Raw genomic sequence first — 25,071 nt, forward strand, 5'->3', positions numbered from 1 at the left:
AGATACATATGAAGCCTGACACAGTACTTAACGTCTAATATATTGCATGGTTTGTTTTGGAACTTGACAATCAACTTTCCTGCAATGTTAACTATGTTGAAGCACTTATTTTAACCGATATTATACATACTTATTATACTCTTATAAGATGTATGTAGATAGAATAATACATGTGCAGAATATGACAGTTTAATGGTGGAGGTACACACATATTGATAGATGTCTTGTAATGCACTGTTGAGGAACCTGTGACCCAAGCTTTGCATTCATTGCATAACTACACCGTAGTTGTGTATATGATATGTCAATAAACCTTTGAAAATCTTGAAATCTTGAAAGAGATGTGCAAAATATCAATTATATACAGTCTTTAATGAACGATTAGAGAATAACGAGTAATGAATATGCTTTATACGGATCTGCAGATACATATTTAGTCTTCTCAAGCACCAACTATCAAATATCTCTCCTGATTGTTGGCACTTGACAATCAACTTCACTGAATTTTACTCAGGTGTAACTAAAGTCTGATTTAAGGGTTGTTTATATTTCACATCGTTAATCAGAATCTGCAAAGTAACTAAAATAAATGTGGTGGAGTAAAAACACCACGTTAACCTTAAAGAAAGCCCTCAGGATTATAAAAGACCCCCATCACCCCAGCCACAAACTGTTCTGTCTGCTGCCGTCTGGCAGGCGGTACCGCAGCATCCGGACTAAAACCACCAGACTCAGGGACAGCTTCATCCCACAGGCCAGAAGACTATTAAACACCTGAACTTAGAAACAACATCCATAACATTCATCTGGCTGCTACATAGAAATTATTTATCTAATATATAGGGCTGTCAATTAACGCATTTGTATTTTTTTTTCACGGCCGCCCCGTAGTTTCAGAGCCCATCGAGTTTAAAATACCATCTACAAGCTGATGCTGACAGCCCCGCTCCTGCCGCCCGCTTGTGGCAGACCACACTTCCACGCTCACCGGCAGGCACCGACTGGCTATTGGCAGGACCGGGAGGGTGTGTATGTGTGGCACGAGCGAGCGAGAGAGAGACCTTACGTGCATTGTTGTTGTTAGCATCTGGTGCTAGCTAGCTGCGCTAACGGATAGAAGGAGCTGTTTAAATGAAAACAGAGGAGCGACATTTCGCCACAACTGCGCCGAGCACTTGACTTTATGCAGGAAGCCAGACAGTGGGACAATGTACGAAAAGTCAGCACACTCAGCACGGATAGTGTGAAACATGATTGCAGCGGCCAGGCAGCTCCCGTTCTATGGGGGTTATTCCCTATCTTTATTCAAGAGCGTGGTATTTAAATTTGAGAGCATACTTTATGTATTTATTTCCCTCAAACTCTGTCCTCGCACTCAAATAGTGCCCTCGCCCTCAAATAGTGCCTGCTTGCACTTAGATTTGCTCTGCTTGTGCTCAAACTGTACGCTTGCACTCAGATATATTGCTGCTCAGAATTATTCTGTGCGCGCTCGAAACTTTTTCTGCTCTCAGAATGATTCTGTGTGCGCTCAAAACTTTTGTGCAATAATCCTGTCAAAATCCCTCAACCAATAGGAGGCCAGGTGTCCTTGCGGGTGTGTTCGCTTTACTTATTACAGCGTCCGGTAAGGGCGGTTACTCTTTGGTTTATAAACTCCCGCCCTCCACGGCTTTATAACATAGCATGTACTTCACTTGTTTGATTTACAACTTTTTTTTGGGGGGGGGGAGCACAGTTAGTATATATATACCAGCACCTTACATAATAGCTACGTTCAGTGGCGTACTGGGACTAAAAATCAGCCCGGGAATCTCGACCAGCCCTCGTTATCGTTAGTATCGTTAGTAAATTGTCAACGGGGGGAGGGGGGATTGCTAGTGAATTTTCCGACCGGCCCACTTCTGTACCGGACGTCCCATGTCCAGCATGGAGCGAAGTCAAGGACCCCAAGAAGGTTTTTATTTTAATGGTACTATTAATGTGGTAGTCATATTTGCGGCACATCTGTGATAATAATTTACTTTCAAGTGTTGTACGTTACGTGAATATTGTTGCTAGGCAACTGACAACAAAATGGGTTTCTTTTTTTCATATTTCATTGTTTAGGAATAGGGAAATAAACAGTTTTCTTCATGTAATTTTTAATGTAAGATCATATGTTGCCCTCACTACATTTGCTTCGAGAAATGCACAATAAATTGTGTAACATGAACTGTAGCCTACCTATATGTATTGCCTACTTTTGCTACAGAACCTGCTTAGGCGTCATATCTTGGAGAGATTGCAAAGCAAGATGCAATACGTGGTCAGCCGTACTGACGTCGACCTCGACTATCTGGATTTCATGTGCACCCATGAATTAATACTCATTGACACATTGGCAGAGCAGATAGAATTGGCAGTGAATATAGTAAATGCCCTTAGAGAACTGTGTATCCATCACACACGCGCGCGCACACACACACACACACACACACACACACACACACACACACACACACACACACACACACACACACACACACACACACACACACACACACACACACACACACACACACACACACACACACACACTTTGTATGAGAGAGGTTCCAGGTTGAATTGAGGCAAATATTTGTAATGTTCAGAGGTTGTTGCGTTAAATATTCATCATGAGAATATTTGTCATTGTTCAAATGATAATAAACATTAGCATAAAGCATATTTGTCCACTCATATGTTGATAACAGTATTAAAAACTTGAAAAATATTCCTCTAAGGTACATTTAGAACAGATAAAAAATGTGCGATTAATCGCGATTAACTATGGACAATCATGCGATGAATCGCGATTAAATATTTTAATCGACTGACAGCCCTACTAATATATCATATTCACAAAGTAGTGACTGCTTTTTTGTCTTTTGTTTTCTTATTATGTTATGTTCTCTTTTATATGTGTGTTATGTGTAACGTTGCTGCCTTCTTGGCCAGGTCAGCATTGAAAATGAGATTGTATCTCAATGCTTTTATCTGGTTAAATACAAATAAAAAAAGATTCCAATCACTTGTATATAGACTCTTATTGCACTATTTCACTATTTTTCTTCTGTGTATCTGTTTTATTGTGTTGCACTGTTGGAGGAGCCTGCGACCTAAGGGGGGTGGGGGATAGGACACGTTCGATTCCTGTTTTGAATAGTGTGCCGTTGATGGGTTTCATTCCATTTCAAGGTGCTTTTTGACACTCCGTGTAAACTTCGCACACTGCCACTCCAACAACCAATCACTGAGCTTGAGGACTCATCACAGGGTTTGTCAAGCTAAGCACATGGTGTAGTCCCAAACGATAGCTGAGGATTCTGGGTAGTGTAGTGTCTTCTGCCATCCAAAAACTAAATATTCGTTTCTCCGAATCGAAGGGGAAAAATACAAAAGCATTGTCCACAATTTAAACCAATCAATGTTGTGTAATTAACAAGAATAATTTGGTGTTTTTGAGTTGATGAGTAGTTCAGATATCACTGTAAAATCAATCGACAGTAAGGAGAATACTTACTTCCGGGTGTAAAATTATCCGTTATCCAATGGGAATGGACGCTCGTAATACAAGAAAGGGGACATGATCATTATCTTTTAAATAACGTTAACTAAAGGGAACAATCTATTTGACACAGCTGAAGCTCTGGCCTTCTTTAAAAACTAACTAATTTAATAAAAATCACAGTTGCATTACACACAATGCACTGTTTTTTGAGAACAAAAATTCGTAACTAATGTAATTTTTATATTCTGACGAAAAATTAAAATTATTATGAATACAAATAAAATAAAAGAAGCCTCCCGTGAGTTACTACAAGCTATATAGTAGATTTAAAAAACGTTTTATAGAATACAAGCTCACTGCGGTACGTTGTAGAAATGCGTGTGTGCACCACAACAAAAGAGCCTCATTCACTTTACATTGGGGTTTTTTGCGTGGTGCCAACACGTAAATGTAGCAGAATGCGTGACTCCACCACGCAATGCGGTGTTAAGGAGTCGTGGTGGAGTCACGCAATCTGGTGAGATCAGGTTGGATTTAGCATGTATGGCGTGTGTTCAATTAGCATACCGCACCACTATCGAACAACGCCGACACACCGTCCTCGTCCGATCCACCACTCGCACACTTCATCGTTATTGTAGTCCACAGGGAACCCGAAATGTTCCCACACAGCTGATTTAAAAGAAGCAGGTGGGTTCTAGCTCCTGTGTGTTATCTGAAATCGCCATACTAACTTTTCTTCTTCTTGTATTTTGTTCGTTTTGTTGTTGTGTTTCTTCTTGTTCTTCATTTGTTGTTTAAGGGCGGCTGGCAAACAGCTTTTAGGCGCAATACCGCCCCCTGGCTTATGAAGTGGATACTGCCCTGAGTGACAGAATTTTTTCCCGCTCGTAAAAAAAAGGCGTATTCGTCGTGTGACTGCATGTGCCGAACCGTGACATCCGAACCGTGACGGTACGGGACGGATACCATTACACCCCTACTAGACGCCGGTCAAAGTCAATACACACTATAGACAACAATTCGGTAAAATCATCAAAAAAGCTTGCAGAGTGGTCTATAGATGTTTAGGAAAAGAGCTCGAGAGGAGCATTTCAGCTGAAGGGCCACATATTCAAAAGAAGCAAAGTTTCCAAACATAGTCTGCTTGCATTGAAATAAATCATTCAACTAAATACTACTCCACCCCCTTTCTTACGCAGTCTTGCCTGACTCATAGAACTAAAGTTGGGAGGGGTTGATGCTATAAGAACAGCTCTGCTGTTGTTTTGGTCTAACCAAGTTTCTGTTAAAAATGCTAAAATCCAGATTATGCTTGGTGATAAAATCATTGATTACAAACGATTTACCTGCTAAAGACCTGACATTTAATAGAGCCAGTTTCAGTGTGTTTGATGTACTATCACTCTGATTGTTTGTGATAGACTGTGGAGTATGTGGAATCACTGTTACATTCGATACATTTAAACATATGCTTTTGGATTTTCAGTTTTTAACCTGAGTCATCAACCTTCTGTGGATGTTGGTTATAACAGAAATGGGTCGCTGCACTGGTATAGAAGCCATAGTCGTTGGGTGGCTCCAGAGAGCGAGATGGCAGGTGTCAGCGGCATCAGTGAAGAAAAGTTTCTCGTAGTCACAGTGTTATTGTGCATGACCCTATCCAGTTCTGCTGTGGTACTGAATTGTCATGTCTGTTTAGCAGTGTAGACAGCATAAAACATGTTAGCAGCCAGAGCACGGCTACCCTGGGTGTCACGGTGTTCACAGACACATCCGTGATAGGTTGGGGGGGGACCTGCCTAGGGAGAGCTATAGGGGGTCGCTGGTCTCTGACAGAGACACGGCACAGCAACCTTCTAGAGCTGCGGTAAATGTGGTGTTAGTCCTCCAGCATTTCGAACCCTTAATACAGGGCAAACATGTGCTGGTGAGGAGCGACAACAGCACCACAGTGGCGTACATCAACAGGCAGGGTGGAGTCCGCTCCGCCACCTTGTTGATCACAGCAGAGAACCTGTGGTTGTGGGCTTCAGAGATTGTGTTGTCTCTGAGAGCCCTCCACATCCCGGGACTGGAGAACAAGGGGGCCGACCTCATGTCAAGAGGTGGGCCCCTGCCAGGCGAGTGGGTGCTTCACCTGGAGGTGGTGAAGCAGATCTGGGCCCAGCCGGCGCAACAGCCATTGTACCCTGTGGTTTTCCAAGAAAGCTGCTCTCCGCCTTTCCACCGGTACGCCTCATTCTCCCTCCTGGAGAGGGTGAGACGAGAGCGTCTGTCAGTCATCCTAGTGGCCCCAGATCGCCGCCTGGCGCCGTGGTTCGCAGTGGTGACACAGATGATGGTGGGCCAGCCCTGGGTGATTCCTCAGTTCTGGGGGGCGATGTCTCAGGAGGCAGGTGCAATAGGGGCGTTACCCACTCTGGGCCAACCTCTCCAGGCTTGGCTCCTGAGAGGGACAGGCTGAGACAGGGGGGACTGTCTGACAAGGTTATTCAGACTATCCAGGCAGCAAGAGCAGGATCCACCACAGCCTGTTACAGGCCAAAGTGGTTGGGATTCCAGCGATGGTGTGAAGAGGGGAGCCTAGAGCCCCTGTCGTGTACGTTGGGCTTGCTCATTCCACAATTAAAGTGTATGCAGCACCTCGTCCTGCCATGAGGGATTTGCCGCTTATGTCACGTTTTTACAGGGGGTCAGGAGGCAGTGCCCAGTAGTGCATGTCTCCACCCCACAATGGGATCTGCCATTGGTGCTCGAGGCTCTGGTCACAGAACCATTTGATCCTCTGGAGCTCTCCTCCCTGAAAGTACTGTCATGGAAGACAGCCTTAACGTCGGCCAAGAGAGTGTCCGAGCTGATCGCTCTGTCGGTGCACCCAAGTTGCTTAGTGATCCGGGGTGACCGTAGCGGGGCGACACTCAGACCGAACCCCTCCTTTGCTCGTTCAGATCAAGGGCTAATCAGTTAGGGGGCTTTAGTCTTCCACCCCATAGTAGGGCCAGGGAAGCTACATTTCACCTTCTCTGCCCGGTGCGTGTGCTGGCATGTTATGTGGAGCGCACGGCTGCCACTAGGCGCACTGAACAGCTGTTTGTGTGCTTTGGGGGCGGGATGGCCGGTAAAGCTCTGTCCAAGAAACGTTGTTGTTTTATCACCTGGACATGTCTGGCTCCTTCTCGTCATCTCTGCTTGCTGGGGCAACACAGGACTGGTGAGGGGGGGAGCGGCTGTGGGTATCTGCTGTAGGTATCTGACCCCCCCCCCCCCTGGACATAATATATGTAAAGCGCTTTGAGTCATTGAAAAAGCGCTATAATAAATGTAAGGAATTATTATTATTATTATAATGCACTTATGTTTCCCGTGCTCCGTGGGGACCCGGGAAACGTGGTGCGCAGTAAGCCCCATACAGGGCTGGGGGGCTCTCCCTGCCTGCCTATGGGCGTGCGGGGAGAGCCCTCCTCCTCACTGTTTTCCAGGCACACTATTCACGAGGTAAGCGTGTCTGAGTCCCCCGACTTCTCCCGGGCACAACCGGAGGAGAGGAGGTTGCGGTGCAGTGGCTATTAACCAAAAAAAGCCGTTCCACCCCCTGTTTGAGTTATAACGGTGGGTTACGTATTGTAACCCTAGACATATAAACACAGGCGGGGCCCTCTACTCGGGGCCCTGTCTGTTCTATGCTGCACGCTGAAGAGAAGTGTAGGATGACAGCTAGGAGGTGAGGCCGCCTTATGGCGGACTTGCGCGCGCATTCAGGTAGGTCCCCTCCAGGGGGCCGGCTACGGTTATAGATATCTCAGTTGATGAATGCTTGCATAGTATGGTTGAGAGGTAGTACCCATAGAGTCCAGTAGAGGGCTCTGCCTGTGCTTATATTTGTAGGGTTACAATACGTAACCCACCGTTACATCCACAATGCAAACGTGCCTACCAACCATGACAAAAAAGGTTACGCTACATCGTTAGCCGCACTGTTTAAGTAAATAGGTTGTGATCGCTATCTTGTAAAGATGGCCGACTTGCTGTTGATGACATCACAATCCCATGCCCTGTTGCTCATCTATTGATAATATTCACACATTATTTTTGTCTTTAAGGTTTTTTCCAAGAAGAAAAGTTCTCAATGGCATTTAACTACAAACCAGGTTGTAGGAGATAGTTTTGGCAAAAATATTCACAAACCTTCCCTGTGGAACGGACCCCTTTCCAAATGCAGAAGTAGCAAACGACCCAGACAGCCAGGAGACACAGCAGCACCTCCCACTACACTCCACCCAACTCCTCTATCCCCCCAGACATAGACAACACGCCTCTCCTGCAAGGGGACACAAGACAGTCGATGATAAGTGCAATAAATCACAATATACTTTAAACATGATCCATTGCTGCTGCTATACATAATTTATTATGAGCTTCACGGGACAACATTGACTCACTCCCAGAACTCAGAGACTGAAGACTTGGTGAGATTTCCAGATGTCCAGTTTACTGACTGGTTGCCTCTGTGTGTTTGAGTAGAGTTTAAGGAGGACAGGTCCACACATCTGTCTGTTAGTTGGAAAGCAAATCAAAATGTGGTTAAAGTGAAAATCTTTATATCAGATGTTAGTAAAATGGTCATTCATTTGGTTATTGTTTTTAGTCATGAAACACAGCAATGTGCCAACAAGGCAAGGTAGAAGGTTGGTACAGCACATTATACAGTATAACAAATTCAAATATTTAAAAAAAGATATGCTTTGAAAATCTTGTACAGTATGTGTGAGGAAATGCATTCTACACATCACCCACAGATGACCATGCAGACCCGGTCTTAACTCTGTCACCTTTGAATTACTCAACTATCCCCGCAAATATAAGCTATATATAATAATTAATTAAAATGTTAAACATTTATGCAGTGTAATATCAGAATCATTTGCGGTCTTTGTCTCCAGGACAGTTGATGTGAACAAGATATCAGTCAGTTAGCAAACAGATCAATACGTTTGCAAACCTTATTCAAAATTATTATTTACATTTAGTGATTCTATTGTCTAGCTCTCTGCTAACCATGTGTTTCTCTTGGAAGATATTCATATGTATTACATTTAATTTCACTGTATATCATAACTTAGAAGCTAAATTAGATTTTGTCTCTCTGTTTCTCAAAGGGTAGCAAATTGGTAGCTCTGGGTGAAAAGTTAACGTTTGCCAAAGTAGAACACGTTTTGATCAAGTTGCTTTTTCCACATTGTTTCATAGTTTGTGAAATGTATGTTATTGTGTGCCGCTCATGTTTTGTGCATAATTTGTGGATATGAGTTAGTTTAGAATTTGTCAGTTGATTTCCTCTACCTTTTTGTTCTCTGGTAAGTTTTCCGTGTGTTGAAAGTGATACAAAAATGTTTCATGCCATTGATTTCCATCATGTGACCAGGGTGATCATTTATAAAACATGAAATCAATCCGATTATTACCATAACATTTATGTAAAGGAGACCGTGTCTAAAAAGAGCTCTTGAAGAATAATGTATTTGTCAATAAAGGAAAAGGTAGATGCTGTTGCACCCAGGTGTACATAGTCAACAATGCTGTTTGCCCCGTGGCAAACATTAGATTTGGTTTTGAATGTATGTATAGATATGCAAATGTATAACATGGGTTGCGATTGCTTGTTTAGGTAATCGGAACATCAGAGATCAGTGTTATATTGGACTTTACAGACCAACTAACCCAACCTAATATGGGATTGTAGATACTAGGCACCTATTAGTCAATCATTAATTAGGATGTTTCCGGCATAAAATAAATACAGTTGGTCGGGGTATGGATGTGAAGATCCGAATAGCTGCTGTGTGACAAATCTTACCTGGGTGCAAATAGACTGTAAAACAACAGCTGACTGGCACTTCTAAAGAAGTAAGTACTTTAGGACCTTTGAACCCGCTGTACGTCCACCCATACTTCCCCTATACAGACCTGTGTTCCAGGGATTGTTGCAGGTGGTCCAGGGCAGAGGGTCTCTGAAGCAATAGATGAGGTAGAGGAGGGCCCAAGCCAGGATAATGGTGTAGACTCGGGTATAAAGTTGGATCACTATATAAGAATAGCCAGTACCTGGAGAGACAGAGAGATCATCCGAAATACCCTCGGTTTAAGCTGTAAAGAATATGTGTAAAGAAGCCGGATGTAAATTAATCACGGCAGCGTTTAGCTGAGTTTCTGCTGGTAGACAGCCTTCTCTTCACATAGCTCACTGCTTGCATGTGGACACTCCAAAGGGGCGTGGCCAGCAGCAGCTCGGTTACATTTAAAGGGCCAGACCCAGAATCAGCACTTTAGTAACAGTGCTGAAATAGATTGGTATGAGGCATGCTACCATGGGTGATCTGTTTCGTATTTTGAGTAAAACACTTCAGAGACATATTTTGTATAGATATGGTCTTATAATATTGTTCAAATATAGCATACTAGGTGACCTAAACTCAGAAAACATCAGATGTAAAGGATACAAGCTTGTTGATGTATCTCCCCAAATACAGGCAAGGAAAAAATAAACAAGGGTGGATAAACTGCAGCTGCCTTTGATATAATGGGCTTTCATAATAACCGTGATCTACATATCCATCATTTAAATTTGATGAATTGCCATTTTCACACGTTTTTCTCATTGATTTCTCGACCAAAGTGTTATTGTTCTAGGGCAGTGACTGTGAGTGTGTGTGTATGGCCTCACTCAATCATCAGAGCTGAGGCTTTGTATAAGTGCAACAGGAGTGCAATATTTACATTTTAAGTACTGGACAGGCCTAAATGAGGACCTATATAAACAATCATTTCCGTGGCCCATTCCACAACACCATGCCCAAATGCAAGAGTCCTAATGGTAGAATACCACTATAAAATGGTCACATGTTCCATGACATTTGTCTTTCCTGAGAAAAATGTCAATGCCAAACAAAACAGAGATTGTGCTTCAGAGTTTTTTTGTTTTGTCTCAGAATTCCACTGTGGCTGAAAACAAGGTTAACAGGAAAAGTCTGTACATTCATTAATATGTATTAATGTGTGAAAAGTCCATACTGTATGACATATCAAATATGATATTTGGTTGAATAACAATGCTTTAGGCATGTAGAGTCTGGGGTGTAACGGTATTCGTCCCGTACCGCCACGGTTCGGACGTCACGGTTCGGCACATGCAGTCACACGGCGAATGCGCCTTTTTTACGAATGGGAAACAAGTCTGTCACTTAGGGCAGCATTACACTATATATAATCCAGGGGGCGGTATCGCGCCTAAAAGCCAGCTGCCTGTAAATAACAAATGAAGAACAAGAACAAAACACAACAAAACTAACACAATACATGAAGAAGAAAAGTTAGTAGCTACGGCGAGTTCACACAACACACAGGAGCTAGAAGACCCACCTGCTTCTTTTAAATCAGCTGTGTGGGAACATTTCGGGTTCCCTGTGGACTACAACAATGATGGGGTGCGAGTTGTGGATCGGACGAGGACGGTGTGTCGGCGTTGTTCGACAGCGGTGCGGTATGCTAGTGGTAACACGTCAAACATGCTCAATCACATCCGAGTCAGTCTCAGTCCCCAGCGAGAGGGTTTCCTCGACGGCAGGTGACATAGTTACCGCCAACAGATCTGCCCTCACTACTGACAACGTAGACAAACTCATCTTTTTGAAGACAAACTTGAAAATAGAGTAAAGCTTGAGTTAATTACACATGTTAATTACACATGTTAGACATTGCTCCTAAAGGTAGGCTACAGATTGTATTTTGTTTTATATTTATCATTGTATTTATTTTATATTTTGACATCAGGAGATGTTATACAGTTCTGTATTGCCTTTTATTGATTTTAATTGTAACACTTTCTTATTATTTATTTTAATATTTTCAAGACATTCTTTTTAGTTGTACAGCTTATTTAACCTTTTTGTTTGACAGCCATTATAAATAATATGGCCATGAGTGTGTGTGTGTGTGTGGTACTGTTTGTGGTTTGTTTTTAACTGTGTAATACAGTTAATGATTCCAAATGTGAGAGTTCCTTATTTTCATAACAAAACTTGCACGACTGTTAAAAATAAATAACAGCAACAGACTTGTTTTTGCTTTTCCTTGTTGTACCGAACCCGTACCGAACCGTGACTCCCAAACCGAGGTATGAACCGAACCGTAACATCTGTGAACCGTTACACCCCTAAGAGTCTGTATTATATTATTATTCTTAATTCACATACAGCTGTGGTGTCAATATTAACAAAACACAATGATTATGATTCCTGTTTCTTGTATTGGTAGGATGGGGTACGTTCACGAAGTATGGCTTCAGGGATTTTCATTTTAGAAAACTTGGTGTTTCCTGAAATACATTTTCAGTTCTAGCCAGTTTTAAATTACATAATCCCTAATTGTCTAGTTGCCAGCTCATCAACTGAAAATGTCATAAATGGATTCAGTATCGTATTGTCAACATAGGCTATTATGCCATTAAGGCTAATTAACCCATGTTATGCTAATTGTGCAAATTGCCCAACATGTGCAAGTTAATATCCGGCAGTTTGTGCTGGGGACCAGTACTATACATTTCAAACATAAAACTTGTGGTTACCCTGTGCCAGGGGGCAGAGCTTGCTCCAGCAGGTCATGGCGCCCTCTTGTGTGTACTGACCCATCGCGGTCTCCATCAGGTAAAGCGGCACGCCACACAGCAGGGCAAAGAAACAATACGGCACCAGAAAGGCACCTGAACACACAGAATATTCACACCTGAGACTATGACATGGATGTTCAGTTTTGATGTTCCCCTACATTTAATAATAACCATGAGAAGGACAGATTCTGCATGAATAAAGTGATAATAAAATGTAGATGTACAACAAATATTACTGTTATGGTGCGTTCACGCCACAAGCGGCTGTCAGCTGTGTTTCCTCGCCTCATAGAAAGGCGAAGTCCCTCGCCTTTCGGTGGACCTCCATGGGACCTTATTTCAGAAAAAGTATTGAAGTCAATGGAGAGAGAAAGATTATCTTTTGATCCCGTTTGAATTGTGCAACAAATTACACATATGATGTTTGTCAATTTAAAAGATCATTTTGCAAGTAAAAAAAAAGAAAATGTGTCGTAAAACTGTGAAGTAACACATTATTTTGTGTGAAGCGCTCAATGAACTACATCTCCGGTGCATACGTCACCAACACCAAGATGGCCGTCACGTTGGCACATTTCACCTCTTTCTTTCAGAATGAAGCGAGAAGTATTAAAAGAGGTGAAAATCACTACAAGTCTGGCCATGTTGAGAGCTGTACATACACAAAAGGGGAGTTAGTCTGTTCCAGCATGCGGGACCGGCTTTACAAGGTGTCAGTGAGTAACACGAGTGTAACCCCCTAAACGCACCTTGAGCGTCTGCGCTGTGCTACGGCCGCGCCGCGGCGTTCGCAAAGATCGCGGCCACTCTAGTCAATGGGTGGTATTCTACCAGACGCGCCGCGCCGCGGCTCGAAGCGTCCCAGAAGCTCCTCGCCGCAAGGAATTTCTAAAATATAGGATGAATCCTATTTTTGACGCGGCGCAGCGCGGTAATGTGTAACCTTAATGTACGCGACTCTGGGATTTGTAGGCTTTCTAGTTGTGTATTTTTCATAGTCTTATATTTCAACAGTTTTAAGACAAACTGTAACTTTTTTGACATGGAAATTATTTTTTAAGATTGACAAACATATTATGTTTAATTTGTGGCACAATTCAAAAGGGATTGAAAGATATGTTTTCTCTCCCCATTGACTTCAATACATAATTTTTCAGAAATAAGGTCCCATGGGGCGGAAGTAGATGGGCGTGACTTCGCCACTCTATTCAAACAGGACGCGCTGGTGAGGGGGTGGGGCTTATCTCCATGTAAATACTATGGTAGATTAACTACAAAAAAATTAACATATTTGACCGTTTTAAATGTGTGTTTCATGAATGGATATCTGTGGCCTGTACTATGAAGCAGGATTTGCGGTTAGCGAGGTAACCGCTGAAAAAGGTTGGGAACCACTGATTTAGAGGAACAAAGAGTTTCACCGGACGAGTAGAACCACACCAGCAGGAGAAAGCCCTGCAAAACCACATTCCCTGAAGGCATCCTCAACAGGTTCCTTGATCATAACTATTCATAGTGTTAAGCAGTAATGGAAAGTAACTAAGTACATGAACTAAAGTATTGTACTTTTTTGACATATTATGTACTTTACTTAAATACGTCCATGTAATGCTACTTTATACTTAATATCATACTTTTTACTCCACTACATTTACTTGAACACTCACAGTTACTAGTTACTTTGCACATATAATAATAACACATATATGCCCATATAGTATAATGCAGTACTGCATGCACTACTAAACTACACAGTATCTAAATCTGGTCCAAATTGAACGACTCCAACACTGAAATGCTCTAGTGTAAAACATGATACAATTAAAACCATCATCATATAATACTTTGAAAGATCCATTCTGCATAATGAGTACTTTTACTTTTGATACTTGAAGTACATTTAGCTGATATTATGCATGTACTTTATATTATTATGAAATACACCATTATGCAGAATGAGTACTTGTATTTCTTTGTACTTTAGGTAATTTGAATTACTTTTGAATTTTTACAAGTATATATTTTTTAAATCAGGACTTTTACTTCTATGAGTATTTTAAGACTATAGTATTTGTACTTTTATTTAAGTAAAGGATCTGTGTACTTCTTCCGGCATTGATGTTAAGTCATGCCAACAGGCTCTACAGTTTCTTGGCTGTTTTACTTGTGCTTGGTAGATAGTCAGGTCTACAAAATGAACACATACAGAAGCAGATTAATAATAATCGCTACTGAGTACAATAACTTCCATTATTTTAGCAGCCGTGTATCCATGTGGCTATAAAGTCAATATATATACTTTGAAATGTTATTTTTCATGTAACCTCAAAGTATTTAGATTATTTTCAGTTATTTTTACACACTCCTCATCATTACTAGAGATTAGGGATTTTCATGAAATCATTTAAAATGTCACAGTTGATTGTATGTAAAGCTCACCTCCTCCGTTCTTATAGCATAGGTAGGGGAATCTCCACACATTGCCCAGGCCCACCACATTGCCTGCTGCTGCCAGAATATATTCCCTTTTCCTCGTCCACTGTTCCCTCTTTTCCACTTTGTTCTCCATTTGTGTTCCTCTTTCAGTCCTCTGGTCAGTACTGCAGCACACACCCCTGCACACAGCATACTGATTGTTATGACTGTTGCCTGAGGCCTTGGGAGTAGAGAGAGGAAGTGCTTATTATAATTAGAAACAAACTGCTGTGTTTTTAACAGGATGAATCTGATGATTACACTTCTGATGTATGTTCTGTTGAATTGCTACCATTTGTTAACTTAAAAGTAATGGGAATAGATGTAACCCGATTATGCAAAACCGTTTGTTCAGACAGCATATTGTAAGAATGGATTTATGTCGTCAGTACTCACTCACCTACATGGGGGGGGGGGGGAAATAGACCAGTGGCATTTTACTCCTCACAGTTGGACACCATAGCTCGAGCAATGCCCATTTGTTTACCAGCAGTAACAGCAGCCTCCATGGCAGTACAGGCATCTGCAACAATAGTGCTTTTTAGATCCTTGACTCTAAAAGTAACTCACGCAGTGTCCGTACTATTGTTACAAAATAAACAAACCTATATGTCACCAGCTACATTTAGCATGCATGGCTACGTTGTTATCACAACCAAATCTTACTATCGAGAGATGTACTACTTAAAGCAATCAGATATTGTTCTAAACTGTATTAAAGTAAACAGGTATTATCTTGAACTGTATTGAAGTGAACATGTATTATTTGGGACTGTTTTTAAGTAATCCTATATATATATAAACCTTCTTACATACACTTTCCCAGACACCCTGACACACACACACACACACACACACACACACACACACACACACACACACACACACACACACACACACACACACACACACACACAATACACTCCCTGACCAAGATATCAACACACACACACATACACTTCCTCTTTACCAAACGCACACACATGTCCTTTTCAAGGTTCTTTTTGGGGTCAATGTTTGATACTAATATATCTGTGTACAATGTTTGATACTAATATATCTGTGTACAATGTTTGATTGTTTGAGAAAGAATAGTTTGTATGAAACCTTCCCTGGGAAATTAAAGGAGTAGAGTCCGGTGGAAGATAAGCAGTGACTCTCCGCCCCAAAAAGGTCCATATATACTGTTGTTTATTCATGCACGGAGCCCCCTGTTGCTGACTAGCTGGTCCCGATACCTGTATCACACGGCGGTGGAGCGGGGAGCCCGGAGTGCTCTGTTACAGGGCACTCTGTATTTTCATATTGTGTCTTTTTACCATTAAAATCAGATTATTGTTATAACTTTTATGCCGGTGTTTTTTTTTTTTTAACACTTTAGTTTTTATTATATAAAAGCATTACAACAACAGCTGTGCACGTTCATAACAACACAAATAAAGTAAACAATGCAATGGAGCTATAGGTACAAATACAGATAGTATAAAATAAAAAAATAAAAAAATAAAAGGTAAAAATGTAGTTGGGAGTCACATTCTCATTTGAACATTTGTTTGAACAGTACTTCTTAATCAATCAGTCCGTATTACTTCGCTGGTTTGCTTCTTATACATTGACCATTTCTCCCATTTCTCTTCATATTGTGTTTCTTGTAGTCTCAGACGATATGTCATTTTTTCCATTATGTGGATCTCCATCCACTGCTCCACAGTAGGAGGCTCCACCTTGCACCACTTCCTGGTTATGGCTTTCTTGCCAGCTATCATCAGTATTTTTACAAGATATCTATCTATGTAGTGATTAATTTGCTTTTTGTAGTAGTCCCTTACTTGCAAGTACTTATAGAAGTCATGTTTGTCCAAATTCTGGAAGCTCTGCAGCTCCCCATCCTTCTCTAATGTGCACCATGCTGATATCCCCTTGGTTATCCATAGTTTGAATCCCTTATCATATCCAGCAGGTTTAAAACGACTATCAAATGCTACCCATTTTAGTAAATGTATATCTTTCCCTATCCCGTGCTTTTTAACTATTTGAAACCATAATTTCAGAGTGAAGGATGTAATTAAATCTAGTTGGTTCTGTATTTTCTCGTATACTTCTTTATCGCCAATAATATTCTGGATCGGATATTCAACACATTCTTTTTCTATTTCCTTCCACTTTGATGTGTAATCTGGTTTGCACCAGCATACAACATATCTTAATTGAGCAGCATTATAGTATTCTTTTAATTTTGGAAGTCCCATGCCCCCTTTGTTTTTAGATAACTAGAGGGTTTCATATTTTACTCTGGGTTTTTTGCCCCCCCAAATAAACCTTGATATTTGCCTGTCCAATGTTGTAAATTGAGTTTGGGGGACCTCCACTGGGAGGGATTGGAACAGGTAGAGAAGTCGTGGCAGAAGATTCATTTTCACCGTCTCAATTCTAGAGGTAAAGTCTAGTGGTAGAGTAGACCATCTCTCGATATCTTTTTGTATCTCTTGATTTATCTTATTGTAGTTTGCTTTGTATATTTTATTTAATCCTCTAGTAATGTTGATCGCCAAATATTTTATTTGCTTTAAATTCCAATTAAGATTCAATGTGTCCCTAATCATTGTTGATGGTGTGTAGTTAAGTGTTAGTATCTGTGTTTTTGAAATATTAATTTTATATCCAGAAAGGTGTCCATATGTTTCCAGAAGCTCAATAAGCACCGGAAGTGATGTATTCGGTTGTTCAAGGAAGGCTATGACATCATCTGCAAAAAGCCCTATCTTATGTTCCATCCCCTTTATCTCAACACCCTTAATTTCTTTATTTTGGCGAATGGCCTGTGCCAAGGGCTCCATGAAAAGAGCAAATAGAGTGGGTGATAGACAACATCCTTGTCTAGTTGATCTCTGTAAATCAATTTTGTCTGTCAAGCTTCCATTAATTTTGATTCTAGCCGTTGGTTTTTGATATAATGTTCTTATGCATTGTGTTGCCTTCTTATTAAATCCAATACGTTCCAATATTTGAACTAGTACAGTACTTTGTTTAGTCTTTTGTGCATGGTCCACTATATGTAGGGTTCTTCTAATATTATCTTGTGCTTGACGTTGGCTTACGAATCCCGTCTGGTCTTCTTCTATCATTTCTGATATAAAGGTGTTCAGTCGTTTAGAAATAATTTTTGTGTATATTTTATAGTCTACGTTCAATATTGAGATGGGTCTATAGTTTCCACAGTGTTCTTTATCTCTTCCTGGTTTAGGTATGACTGAAATGATTGCCTCAGTCCATGATGGTGGCATCTTGTTATTTTGAATTGTCCAATTGAAAGAGGATAGTAGAAGCGGTGCCAGTTCTTCTCTAAACATCTTGTACCACTCTGCAGGGTATCCATCACTACCTGGTGATTTATTATTTTTTAATGAACTTATTGCGTTATTCACCTCCTCTATTGTGATGTCCGCTGTAAGAACATCGTTTTGTATGTTGCCAATTGACGGTAAGTCTAGTGAGTTTAAAAAAGTTCTCATTTCCTCTTTATCTGCGGATGCTGGTTGCGTATATAATTGTCTATAGTAATCCTGAAAAATTATTTCTATATTCTCCGGTGTATATGTTAGCACGTTTGTATCTGGTTCCCTAATTTTATTTATAGTGTTGATGACTTGTTGTTTTCGTAAACGTTTTGCCAATAGTTTAGTGGCTCTGGGTCCAGTTTCATAATAGTTTTGTTTCACAAACTTGTTTCTCTTTTCAATTTCATCAAGTAGTAAATCATTTATCTTTGTTCTCAAATGTTTGATTCTTTTGTATTCTGAAATTCCCTTTCCAATTCTCTTAATCTTTTTGAATATTTTCTATATGCCTCTAATTTAATCTTTTTTGCATTTGCAGTTTCAGCTATCAATTTCCCTCTGATGACCGCTTTCATGGCATCCCATAGGATTGTAGGGTCTACTGTTCCATTGTCATTCTCCTCTATGTATTCTGCAATATCTGTTTTTATTCTCTCCTTTCTTTGTTCACTATTTAATATTCCAGAATTGAGTCTCCAGACAGTGTGTCGTGTCCTGTTATTTAAACATATTTTTAAGAAGACTGGATTGTGGTCCGACACATCCGCCCCTCCTATCCTGCATTCCTTTACCCTGTGTATATCATTTTCATTTATGAGAAAATAATCTATCCTTGAGTGGACCTTATGGGCGGCCGAAAAATGTGTAAAGTCTTTTTCCAAAGGATGTAGGGTTCTCCATACATCTATCATCCCCATTTCTTCCAGTGATATATTTACAAATGTTGATAATTGCCGTTTGGATCTTTTGTGACTAGTTGTATCCTTACTATGATTCATGACAACATTCAAATCTCCACCGCAAATTAAGATTCCCTTTGTTTCTACAGCAATTACATCGAACAAGGATTTAAAAAAGTTTGTATCGCTTTCTGGAGGTGCATATATATTTATCAGTGTCATTTTCTAACCTTCCTTTAACTATGATATACCTTCCTTCTTTGTCTTTGATTTATTTTTCATATTCAAATTGCGTTTGATTGGATATTAATATTGCAACTCCTCTTCTCCTCCCCTCCTTATATGAACTATAGGATACATTTCTGTAACCGTACCTTCTCAGTTTTTCATGTTCTAATCTGGATAAATGGGTCTCCTGAAGGAATATGATTTGTACATTTTCCTTTTTCAATTTTTTTATAACCCTCTCTCTTTTCTTTGGTGTGTTTAGACCATTTACATTCAGCGACACTAAATTGGTACTGTTAGACATCATTACGTTTCATTGCTTCCTCAATATATGCTCCCAAAACGACTCTGCAATAAGTAAACATGAACAACATTATGAACAAAACACAAATCAGAAATAAAAAGGGCTTCCAAATATGTGGGAATCTTCCATCACAGTGCGTGGGGAAAGTCCTCCTCTTCAAAGAGGGCCCCTCCTTGGACCTCAAACTAGACCCACAAAAGGGGGGTCCATAAAGTCCAATCATGTCCAACATATCTAACTCAACATCTCTAGGTCGTCTCATATTGTATTCACTTAAATAAGCCTTTAGTGAACACATATTTCCAAGGCACTCCTTTATAATTATTGGGATAAAACAGGTTTGAAATCATTCCAATGTATACTATAGGACAGTAAACCAGACATATCGTTTTAAACTGGAGAGATACAAAAAATATGCATAAATAAAATAGTAAAATAAGATATGAATGAACAACAAAAATAAAATACGTTACATGTATTTGTTATTGGCTATGGTAGGTTATTGGTTATGCTCACATACTTATTTAATTATTAAAATGTAAACCGATCTTTTTCATATGGGTGTTTTAGAGTTGTACCCCCTAGATCTAGTCTCTAGTCATTCTGCTTAAAGTGCACCAGATTGAAGCATTTGACTTTAAAATGTTCAAACCTTTCTTCCCTGTATGCCTGAGAAGGCAGGTATGCTTGTTTTTCTCAAAAAGAACTGTTCTTTAAAAGTTGGACTGTTGCACTGCTGTAGCTTCAGTGGTTCTCAGGTTAAAGTTACATAGCAGTGAATATAAACAGACTGATTAATGTGAATATTACTGTAAACTAACCTGTGTAAAAGTTTCTCGAATAAATGTAATTTTTTTGGTGGAAGAAGCAAGTATCATTTTTTTTACCCTGCCCTTCAAAGAACCGGAATCGAGAACCGTTAAGAACCGGAATCGAATAGTAGAATCGGAATCGTGGAAATTCAAACGATACCCAACCCTACCCGCGGCTGATATTAGCGCCACCTCGATTTACGACTTTGTTGTTATCTCCTGTGTTTTGGACGATATAAGCCTGATGTTTTTTGCTGTTCCTTGGAGCAACATACCCCATGTGTGTTAGTTAACCCATATCCTTTGTAAGTGATTTAACTCTGCTCCTTCTTGCAAGAATAAATTAGTTACCTGATCATTGATTCTCAACCTGGTGTCGAGTGATATTTTTCGAACAGCTTGAAACACATATATGTTGATTTAACATTCAAGCATGGCTCACAGCAATAGTGTTAATTTCGTTGACTAAAACTATGACGAAATATGTTCGTCAACGACTTTTTTTTCCATGACGAAAACGAGACGATGACGAGACGGCACCGACGGCAGTAAACAATAACTGTAACAAAATCATCATGCAATATCGTTGACGAAAAGTGACGAGACGAAAATGTAGTTTACTAAATACAAACTATGCCAAAATCTCTCTTTACTTTCGTTGACGAAAAATGAGGAGACGAAATAGTATCAAAGATAACGTTACATCTCTGATAGTCAGTTTTTCTCCCAGCAGTTCCATTTCCGGTGCTGCGGCAGGGCAGCAGCTGTGTCTGTGCTGCGCGCGGCGGTACATTTGAATTACACCGGGCAGCGGCACACTGTGAACTGTTAGGAAGACTGGGGTCTAACTCATGGTCTAACTAACCTTATTTAACAGAAAATAAAATGGCAACAACAGGGCTTGGGAGCAGTGGTCGCACACGCGTTAACCGAATATCCCCCCGTCAGCGTGAGTGATTGATAAATTGTGCACTCGACGGGTAATAATGGATTATCACGGAAATGTTACGATCCTGTCCGTCAAAATGACTAACAACGTAAAGTCTAAAGCCACCACTGCTTGGGAGAAAGAAACGATGTGATATTTGGGCCCATTTTCGCTACAATGAGGCAGAGAAAAAAGCGAAAGCATTGTTTCATCAGAAGGGAAGCAATGTGGCCAAAACACAAAAAACACCACAAACCTGGCCAGATACTCTCTGCAAAGCTTCTTAGGCTGCGGCCACACGAGGACGAAAACGGCTAAACGCATAGGATTAACGCAAACGCAATCGCAAACGACTTCCGTCCACACGCAATAGTTATCCGGATAGTGTCTGCCCACACGAGACCGCTCCGTTTAGCTCCAACCGCTGGAGAAGCTGCAGTACATGCAGGAGCCTGTACGTGGCGCTGTAACTTCCTCCACAAAAGCAGCGAAGAAGCATGGTTGTCATGGTTGCCCTTCTGTTTATTCTCCGCGGTGGGGGCCGAGGGAACCGGGCAGAGTTTTTCGCCAGTCAACGTGTATTAAAGTTTAAATCTTCCGGACAAAATGATAACAGTGCCGGTCAAAGGTCTTCTTTGTTATTTATTGAGCTTTAAAACAAATGAATAACGACTCTATATAATATGATAATAAAATACACAGAGCCTCTCTTTTTCCTCCCTCTCTTCGGACAGCGTCAGTGTCTGTCTCATGCAGCAGCTCATCCAGTAATCAGTGACCCGGCCGACAGTAAAAATAAACATATTTATAACTAGTTTAGGTAGTTTGAGAGGTAATTAAAATAGCTAAGGGTGATGATCTGACTTGAAGTGTGTGTTTTGCTGCAACGGGAGGAGCTGCAGGTGAGCAGAGCTGCGTGTCTCCGTCCTGTCAGATTAGACTTCACTCGCGTTTAGGTCCATATCGAGAGAAAGATAAATAATCTGAATTCAGGGTGCAGTTTACTTTGACGCGGGGGTGAGCAGCAGAGGTGGGGAGAGGCGGGGCTATTGCCTCATCATTATTGCTGTAGATGTTGCACAAACAACTGTAGCATGGTCAATAGCGTCCGGAGCACGATAGCAACTCTGCGATCCGCCATTGTTGTTGTTGTTGGTGGCGAAACACTTCAGCAATGGCGCGGGGGAAGCGGAGGTGAGCGGGAGAGGCGGGGCTATTGCGCAATCACTATCAGTGATCTGAAAATGTTCGGATAGGGCGCACACACGGAGCCGTTTGACCCCCCAGAGAGTTGCGTATGCCTTTCTATCCACCTTGGGACCCGTTATCGTTTCCTCAGTCGTTTAGTGCCGTATTCGGTCGTCCTCGTGTGGCCGAACGGTCTATATGACACTAAACAGTAACGCAAACGACCGAATTCGTCCTCGTGTTGCCGCAGCCTTAATCATTCAAACTGTGTTTTTCATCAAATAAGGACAAGATATAATCTTATTGTGAAATACGTTTGACTAAATTGACAAATTATTGGTTTTGGCTAGACTAGTTTGACTGAAATGTTCTATATAATCTGATGACTAAAAAAGACTCAACAGTTGTCATTGACAATAAGTAGACTAAAATAATTAGTTTTCTTTGCCTAAAATAAGACTAAAATGCTCAGACTTTTAGTCGACTAAAACTTGACTAAATAAAAACAGGATGAAGGTGACTAAATAGGAAATTTAACACAGGACTAAGACTAAAACTAAATAAAAAAATAGCTGACGAAATTAACACTACACAGCAAGAAAGCTGACCATTTTAAAGTTGACTATACTTTTAAATTGAGTTTAATTAATGACTTGTCGTGATGAGGGCCTAGATGTCGAGGGCCTAGATGTCGAGGGCCCAGGCTGCGAGGGAGGAAGAGTTCCTTCTTCCTGCAAATTGAGCAAAGCACATTTATTTTCAATAGTAGTTATTTGTCCCATGTGCAGACCACCACCATGTGCAAATAATCAGAAAGAATCAATTAAAGCAACGTGTCCACACCCTCTCTGTCTGTGTTAGGGCAAATTGAAAACTTCATATCATTGATAACAAAATACTAAAGTGTACCGCCAGAGCTCTCTCTGAGCAGACCGACAGCGTCTCATCATCATCCAGGCACTCCTGACAAAAAGAAGACATGTAAATGGTCTATTTTATCCATATTCAGCGACCATATAGGACGACATTCCAAAGGTTACGTTACCGCTGTATGAGGTAGTGGGTGATTTGGGGGGGGCAGCAACACCACGTTCTCCCCATCATCTGCAGAACAATAAAATACATGTTACTTACTCCCACAAAAATAGATATATAATTGTGTTTTATAGCATCCCAGATGTTTAAAGCTCCCTGACTCTTACCTTGTATAAAAAGGTGGTGTGAGCTGCTGCCACCAGGGTCAGTTGCGACCCCCCCTTCCACCATCAAGGGCCGACCCGCATTTTTGCTGAGGGCCAGCTCCTCGGCAGGGGTGAAATCTGGCGGAGGAGGGCCCCCTCCTGTCTTCCTCTGCTCATTTATTTTCCTGTTGGCTGCAAGAATTGGGAAAAAATGTGACCGCTTTCCTATACAGTTATGAAACACAGACTAATTGAAGCAATACAAAATGTGTAGTTTAGTGTAGTAGTATTTTTAAGATCCCAAAAGAGGGAAACTTACCAGATTGAATGATGTTTTTGTATTTGACTCTCATTTGCTCCCAGGTCCTTTTAGACCTGCCGAGGTTACATCTGAAAAACGAAAAAATAAATGTCATGTACAGCTTGAATAAAAAAAATGCTATAAATTAAAATAATTACAAAAATATTAGGATTAAAGTCCACTTGTGACCCTCGGGCGATGATATAATAATGAAAAAAAGGCTGCCACTCAATGATCAATTTGGTATTTTAATGACTTTATCCGATAAACCAACCCAGTCTCACAAAAAAAAAAAAACTGTAATAACTACGTTGGTACACAACTTAGGACGTAGTATTTCTACAAAAACGCCTCTGAAATTGTAGGATCCCTACGTTTTTTTTCATCATTAATTCCACTGGCTAGAAAAAAGAAACATGGCCGAACTTCGTTTTATTCTTGGTGGAAAATGCCTATTTTAAGGTTAGTTTGGCCATTAAAATACGTTTTTATGTAATTTGATGCGAGAAATATGAGTTTTTATTTCAGATTATGTGTGTAGTGGATGTACAAGATCTTTAGTTTGCAAGTTATTACGAAGATTACTTCAGGAAATTGCATGGGAGCCTGCCTGCAGACCTCCACTGTCAGGACAGTTCCGGTGCAGACCTCCAGTGTCAGGACACCTCCACTGTCAGTACAGGAAGTGACGATTCTGACGAACACGTTTTTTTCCCCGCCCACTGAATCACAATGGAGACTCATCACGGAGGTGATGAGTCCGCTCACCGTGCACTTTGGGTCGGCCTTGGTCAAGCCCTTTTGACCCCCCAGCCTGGTTCTCGTAAAAGTTTTTCGCTCAAATGACACCATGGAGGAATGTAACGGGAGTTGACAGGGGACTCTGCTCTCCTCACGAGTGCCTATTTTCGGACACTTTTTTCCACTTTCCCCGGTTTTATTATTTTTTGGGCTATTTCACCCGGTTTCTACCGGGGACATTGCCCGGTCTCGGGTGTCCCCCCACGGCCTGTGTCCAGCCCGCCCCCCACTCATCCATATATTAACGGATTTTGACAATTTTTGTTGCATTTTTCTCCCCTCACTGATCGAATGGCAAACGCGACCCATACCCAGATATTTTAACTATGTCAGCATGACACCACTTAAGAGGGCAGTAGAAGTTAGTTAAAACCATATTTATTTTCTTAAAATTATTTGCCTCTTATTTATGTCATAAG

The 25,071-nt window shown here is 40.9% G+C and overlaps 1 pseudogene; it reads right to left on the bottom strand.

The window, feature by feature from the left end:
- The window catches only part of LOC117442449 (sodium- and chloride-dependent betaine transporter-like), a 95,285-nt pseudogene extending 80,502 nt beyond the window's left edge, over positions 1-14,783 (bottom strand).
- Positions 14,784-25,071: the final 10,288 nt, after the last annotated feature.

The sequence above is a fragment of the Pseudochaenichthys georgianus genome, unplaced genomic scaffold, assembly GCF_902827115.2.
Source record: "Pseudochaenichthys georgianus unplaced genomic scaffold, fPseGeo1.2 scaffold_431_arrow_ctg1, whole genome shotgun sequence".
Classification (NCBI taxonomy): domain Eukaryota; kingdom Metazoa; phylum Chordata; class Actinopteri; order Perciformes; family Channichthyidae; genus Pseudochaenichthys; species Pseudochaenichthys georgianus.